The sequence below is a fragment of the Teleopsis dalmanni genome, chromosome 1 (assembly GCF_002237135.1).
Source record: "Teleopsis dalmanni isolate 2A chromosome 1, ASM223713v2, whole genome shotgun sequence".
NCBI classification, from domain to species: Eukaryota; Metazoa; Arthropoda; class Insecta; order Diptera; family Diopsidae; genus Teleopsis; species Teleopsis dalmanni.
Window position 1 is genome coordinate 48,867,554 of NC_051846.1, and position 6,000 is coordinate 48,873,553.

The following is a 6,000-nucleotide window of genomic DNA, read 5'->3' on the forward strand; positions in this document are numbered from 1 at the left end:
TTCAATAACATTCTCTTAACTGGAAGCACACCAGCTTCTTGGTCACGATCCGTACTTGTTATGTTACACAAAAAAGGTGATATAAACTCACCCGAAAACTATAGAGGCATTGCTCTATGCAATATTATCTTAAAAATTTTTACCCATATTCTGCATGATCGCCTCTTGCCATGGGCGGAACAACACAATAAAATTCCTGAGTCGCAAAATGGGTTTAGAAAAAAAAGATCATGTACTGATAATATTTTTACTCTTCAAACAACAATTCAATTACATCTACGTCTAAAAAGTAACTCTGCTTACGGACTTTTTATTGATTTCAAAAGGGCATTTGATTCTATTGACCAGATGCTGCTCTGGCAAAAACTTCATTCGCAAGGTATAAGTTCGCGCCTAATTAAAATTCTCCAATCTATTTACGACAAGGCTTTCTTCGTGATCAAACTTCAACAAAAAGACTCCGATCCTATCTCTGTTACTGAAGGCGTTCTCCAAGGAGAAATTCTCAGTCCTCTCCTTTTCATATTGTTTATTGCTGATCTTGAGAAAGAACTAAGGAATGCAAATATTGAAGGGATCAATATTAATGGTCTACACGATATTTTGATGCTGCTTTTTGCAGATGACGCCGTTGTTCTAGCCAGGTCCCCTATTATTTTACGAAAAATTCTATTAGCACTTGAAAGCTACTGCGAAAAAAACAAACTTGTTGTAAACACGGAAAAAACCCAAATTGTCCACTTTAGAAGAGGGGGAAGGCCAATAGCAGAAAATTTCTTTTACAAATGTCAAAAAATTTCTGTCGTGAAGTCCTACACATACTTAGGAGTAAATTTCTCAAGCTCCACATTAGGCAAATGTGCAGCAGAAACTGCCATAAGAAAAGGGAAAATGGCGCTCGGTACGGCAATACAAACTATAAGTAAATTTAAATCTGATTCTTGGGAAGGTCGGGCTAAACTTTTCGACTGTACTGTATCCGTAACACTTTTATATGCATCAGAAGTGTGGGGTCTACGTTACTGTGAATCACTAGAAATCGTTCAATCAACGTACTACAAACGTTTGTTAGCACTCCCCCAAGCTACGAACAATGCAGAACTTAGACTTGAACTAGGCCTTGTAAAAATCTCATATAGAGTTTTCAAACGCGCAATCGATTTCATTATACAAATTCTCCAAATGGACCAATCAAGATATCCCAAACAATGTCTCCTTCGTCTCATTTACCTACACGTAAATAATTCTTCTACAAGTGAATTTAATTGGGTTACACAATTTAATGAGTTTCTTAAAGTTGTAAATATGACAAACTTGTGGAAAACACCGACTGCAGCAACTTGGATTGATAACCGAACTACGGCCCTTGAACGCTATCATAGATATCTTAAATTCAAAGACATTCTAAAATCCGCCAACTCACAATCCATGAATTGCAATTTATTAAGAGCCCTGGATGACAAACCTGTCTGCTACCTCTTTGACCGTAAGCAATTTTTTATGGCAAAGGTTATCGCCCAATTGCGGTTGTCATCAACTCACTGCACTCGTTTTTGTATTAACGGGCAAATTCATAGACTCGAAATCAACAACCTTTGTACACTTTGTAATTTAAAAACTGAAGAAACGTTGAATCACTTTATGTTTGAGTGCCCTATTTACTCCTCAGTAAGAGATCACCATCTTTGTTTCTTACTTACAGTCTTTAGAGACAATAAATCTCTCATTTTCAACTGCATTGATCCGCAATCATCTAAAGCAATATTCACATATATAGTAAATAGTCTTAAAATCAGATCATTTATTATAAACGAATAAGATTTTGCAAAATTACAATTATTTCCCTACTATTTATTTAACTTAACCTTTTTTTTGTTTTTATCAAATATTTTTATTAAATCTAATTAGTAATATTTTTAATTTAAATTAAAAATAAGTATACATCAAACCTCCTTCTGTTACTACTATAAGTTCAGAAGCAGAAGTAAATAAATGTTGAATTGAATTGAATTGATATCCCTAGAAGACCAAGGGCCCGCATTTGGCTGCCAATTATGAAGATGGAGCATGAGAAAGTTCTCCAGCTGCTACAACGGCAGAACCAAAATGTGCCAATGAATGACTGGGTAGTCATCAAGGACGAGGGCACACAAAAAAACAATATGACGCTTCTTCTGTCGATAAACGAGGAATCCGTGAAGCCATTGGAAGAAATGGACTGTAAGCTAAGGTTTGGCGTACGGTACACCAAAATAAAAATATTCCGCCCAACAGGCAATGATGATGATGGCAAGGAGTTAGAGGATGCTAACAAATTGCTTGACGGTATGAAGCTTCAGGAAGAAGCTTCAGAAACCTCGTAAGCCTGCACGAATGCTGAAAGTAGCACAAATTAACCTTCAGCATTCAAAAATCGCATCGGACAATCTCGCCATCTTTCTCATAGAGGAGGATGTCGATGTCAGCATTGTGCAAGAGCCATGGGTCAGAGGTAAGGACATCATGGGGCTAATGCTGAAAAATTATAACAATTTATATATTAGGAACAATGGTAAGCCAAGATCATGTATCCTAGTAAAAAAATGTATTAATGCCTTTTTATGTCCACAGTATAGCGATAAAGATCTAACAGTCGTAAGGATCGAAATGCCAGGTGGACAAAATTTTATTGTGGCTTCTGCTTACATGGCACATGATAGAGATGCTCCTCCGGAAGAGGTAGTCGCGCTAGTAAACAGAAGTACATCAAAAGATATTCCCACGTTAATTGGATGTGACGCCAATACGCGGCATACGCTTTGGGGCAGTTCGGAAACCAATGACAGGGGTGAGTACCTTTTTGATTTTATTAGCAATTCGAACCTTTTAATTTGCAATAGAGGTAAAACACCTACTTTCACTTTCCCCAGTTCACAAGGGTTTGAAGGATGGGAAGAAGTGCTAGATATAACACTCCTATCCGAAAATCCAGATATTGTAGTTAGTAATTGGAAGGTATCTGACAAGAAATCCTTTTCGGATCATAGTTGGATTCTCTTCAACTTAAACATTAAACCAAATCATACCATCCCCTTTAGAAACCCGAAGAAGATAAAATGGGATATTTTTTACAAGGGTAACTAAGGTGGAACTTAATAAAGTAAGACAAATTAAGATAGACTCTACTAGTAAGTTAGACGAGAGGATATATAATCTTGAGGCAGCTTTTAATATAGCTTACAAGAAATCTTGTCCAATAAGTAGAAGCAAAAAATCTTTTCCACCTTGGTGGAATTCAGAATTAAGTGATCTCAGGCAAAGAACACGAAAACAGTTTAACGAAAGCTATAAGGACAATAGTTGGCATGAATATAGGGAATGTCTTAAAACTTACAAGAAAGCTATCAGGAAGGCCAAAAGTAATGGCTGGAAGGAATTTTGTAAGTCAATTGAATCAACCTCATCCTCTGCTAGGCTCAGCAAGGTTCTATCCAAGGAAAGTGCAAATCCTTCTTATCTCAAGAAAGAGGACGGCACATGGACTGAAACCTCTGCTGAGACACTAAGACTACTATTAGACACTCATTTCCCAAACTGTAACGATGATGCTAGAGAAAACGGTTCAATCACCTTGGCAAGCACATCATCACAGATGACTGAAGAAATAGTCACAGCGGAAAAAATTAGGTATTCAATTAACAGTTTCTGTCCCTATAAATCGCCAGGTCTGGACGATATTTTCCCTATTATGTTGCAAAAACTACAAGACTTAGTGGTTCCATGGTTAGGGGAAATTTACAAAGCATGTCTTAAATATAGTTATGTACCACTTAGTTGGAGACAGGTTAAAGTAGTCTTTATACCCAAGGCAGGCAAAATCGGACATGAGTCCGCCAAAGATTACAGGCCGATTAGCCTAACTTCATTCTTACTAAAAACAATGGAGAGGGTAATAGAACTCCACCTAAGACAAAAGGTAGAACGCTTTCCAATCTCTAAATCCCAGCATGCTTACCTCAAGGGTAGATCTACGGAAACAGCTCTGCATGAGGTTATTCGTACTGTGGAAAAATCGATTCATTTTAAACAATACTCGTTGGCAACCTTCTTAGATATTGAAGGAGCTTTTAACAATGTAAGCAATAAAGCTATTCATGACTCACTTTCCAGAATAGGTTTAGAGGAAGAGCTTAAAAATTGGATAATTACTATGCTTAAAACAAGGATTATTCAATCAAAGCTAGGCAGCATAACACAAACGAAGCACGTCAGCAGGGGTACGCCACAAGGAGGGGTTATTTCACCATTACTGTGGCTGCTGGTCGTGGATAATATTCTTAATATTCTAGATAAGATAGGTGTGAAAGCAGTAGCGTACGCGGATGACGTGGTTATTCTAGTATCAGGTATGTTCCCTAACATAATTAGCGACATTATGGAAAGGGCCTTAGTTAAGATAAATACCTGGGCCACAGGTTGTGGACTAGGTATTAACCCAGGAAAAACTGAAATGATGCTGTTTACTACTAAAACCAAAATACCAGCTTTCAGGTTGCCTTCACTAAACGGGCAACAGTTAAAACTATCGGAAAAAGCCAAATATCTAGGAATTCTGTTGGATAGTAAGTTAAACTGGAAACACAATGTCGATCTTCGTATCAAGAAGGCATGTGTAGCTTTCTATTCTTGCAAGAGGATGTTTGGCAAAAAATGGGGGATTCGTCCCGAAATTACCCACTGGATGTACACGGCAATTGTACGACCAATTCTCACATATGGTGCTGTCGTATGGTGGCCGACTCTAAACAAGAGCTATAATATCGACAAACTTAACAGAATTCAGAGGACGGCATGTGTAGGCATCACAGGAGCTTTTAGGACAACTCCTTCAGACGCCCTAAATGTGATGCTGCATTTGCTACCTATTGATCTTCACATTAAAAACATGGTTTGTAATAGCGCTGTAAGACTGAAAGTAACAGGCGTATGGTTAGAACGAACATATGGACATAGTCGGATTCTAGGTACAGTGCCAAATTGTCTGTATAGGATGACATCGGATTATCTGAATCCGTGTATAGACTTCGAAAGGAACTTCCAGACAATATTCCCTTGAAGAAATGAGTGGAAAAGGAAAAATTTCGAAGCAAATTACGATATCTCAATATATACAGATGGCTCGAAGATGAGCGGTGGGGCAGGAGCAGGAATCTTCGCACCATCTAAAAATATAAATATCTCTCTTAGGATACCTAATGAAGCTACGGTTTTTCAGGCTGAAATCCTAGCAATAAAAGAAGCCTGTCGGCAAATTGCAAGCCACATCGAGAACAGATGTAGTGTTGCTATTTTTATTGACAGCCAGGCAGCAATTAAAGCTCTTGAATCCTTTATAACAAAATCAAAAATAGTAAACGAATGTAGAGAAGCAATCGACGAGCTAAACCGGTTGGCCGATATCACACTCATCTGGGTTCCTGGGCATAGGAACATCGTAGGGAATGAGAAAGCTGATAGTTTAGCCCGCTCTGGTGCCTCCCTAGATGCGTCACTGGCGGTATCAGTCTATATTACCCTGGAGACCATCAAAAGAAGTACCTTTCTTTACTTTCTGCAACTCGCCAATAACAGATGGAAAGCACTAAGGTCATGTGCAACTTCCAGGTTAACGTGGCCCACTTATAATAAAAATAAATCTCTGGAACTCATCAAAAAAGATCGCGTAAACACTGCAAAGCTTATTGCGGTTCTTACTGGTCATTGGTGGTTAGGAACTCACGCAGAGAAACTGCGTATTCCCCATAACTCTCACTGCAGAAGTTGTGGAAACCCGCGGGAGAAAGAAACAATAATACATTTTCTCTGTGAATGCCCAGCTCTAGCATCCAGAAGATATAGGTTTTTAGGAAAATACTTTTGTGATGGTTTATCAGACTGCTCAATGGTAAGGATGAAAGACCTGTTAAATTACCTAAATTCGGTGGGATGGATTTAGTCTCTACTCTTCTATACTAGGGTTCT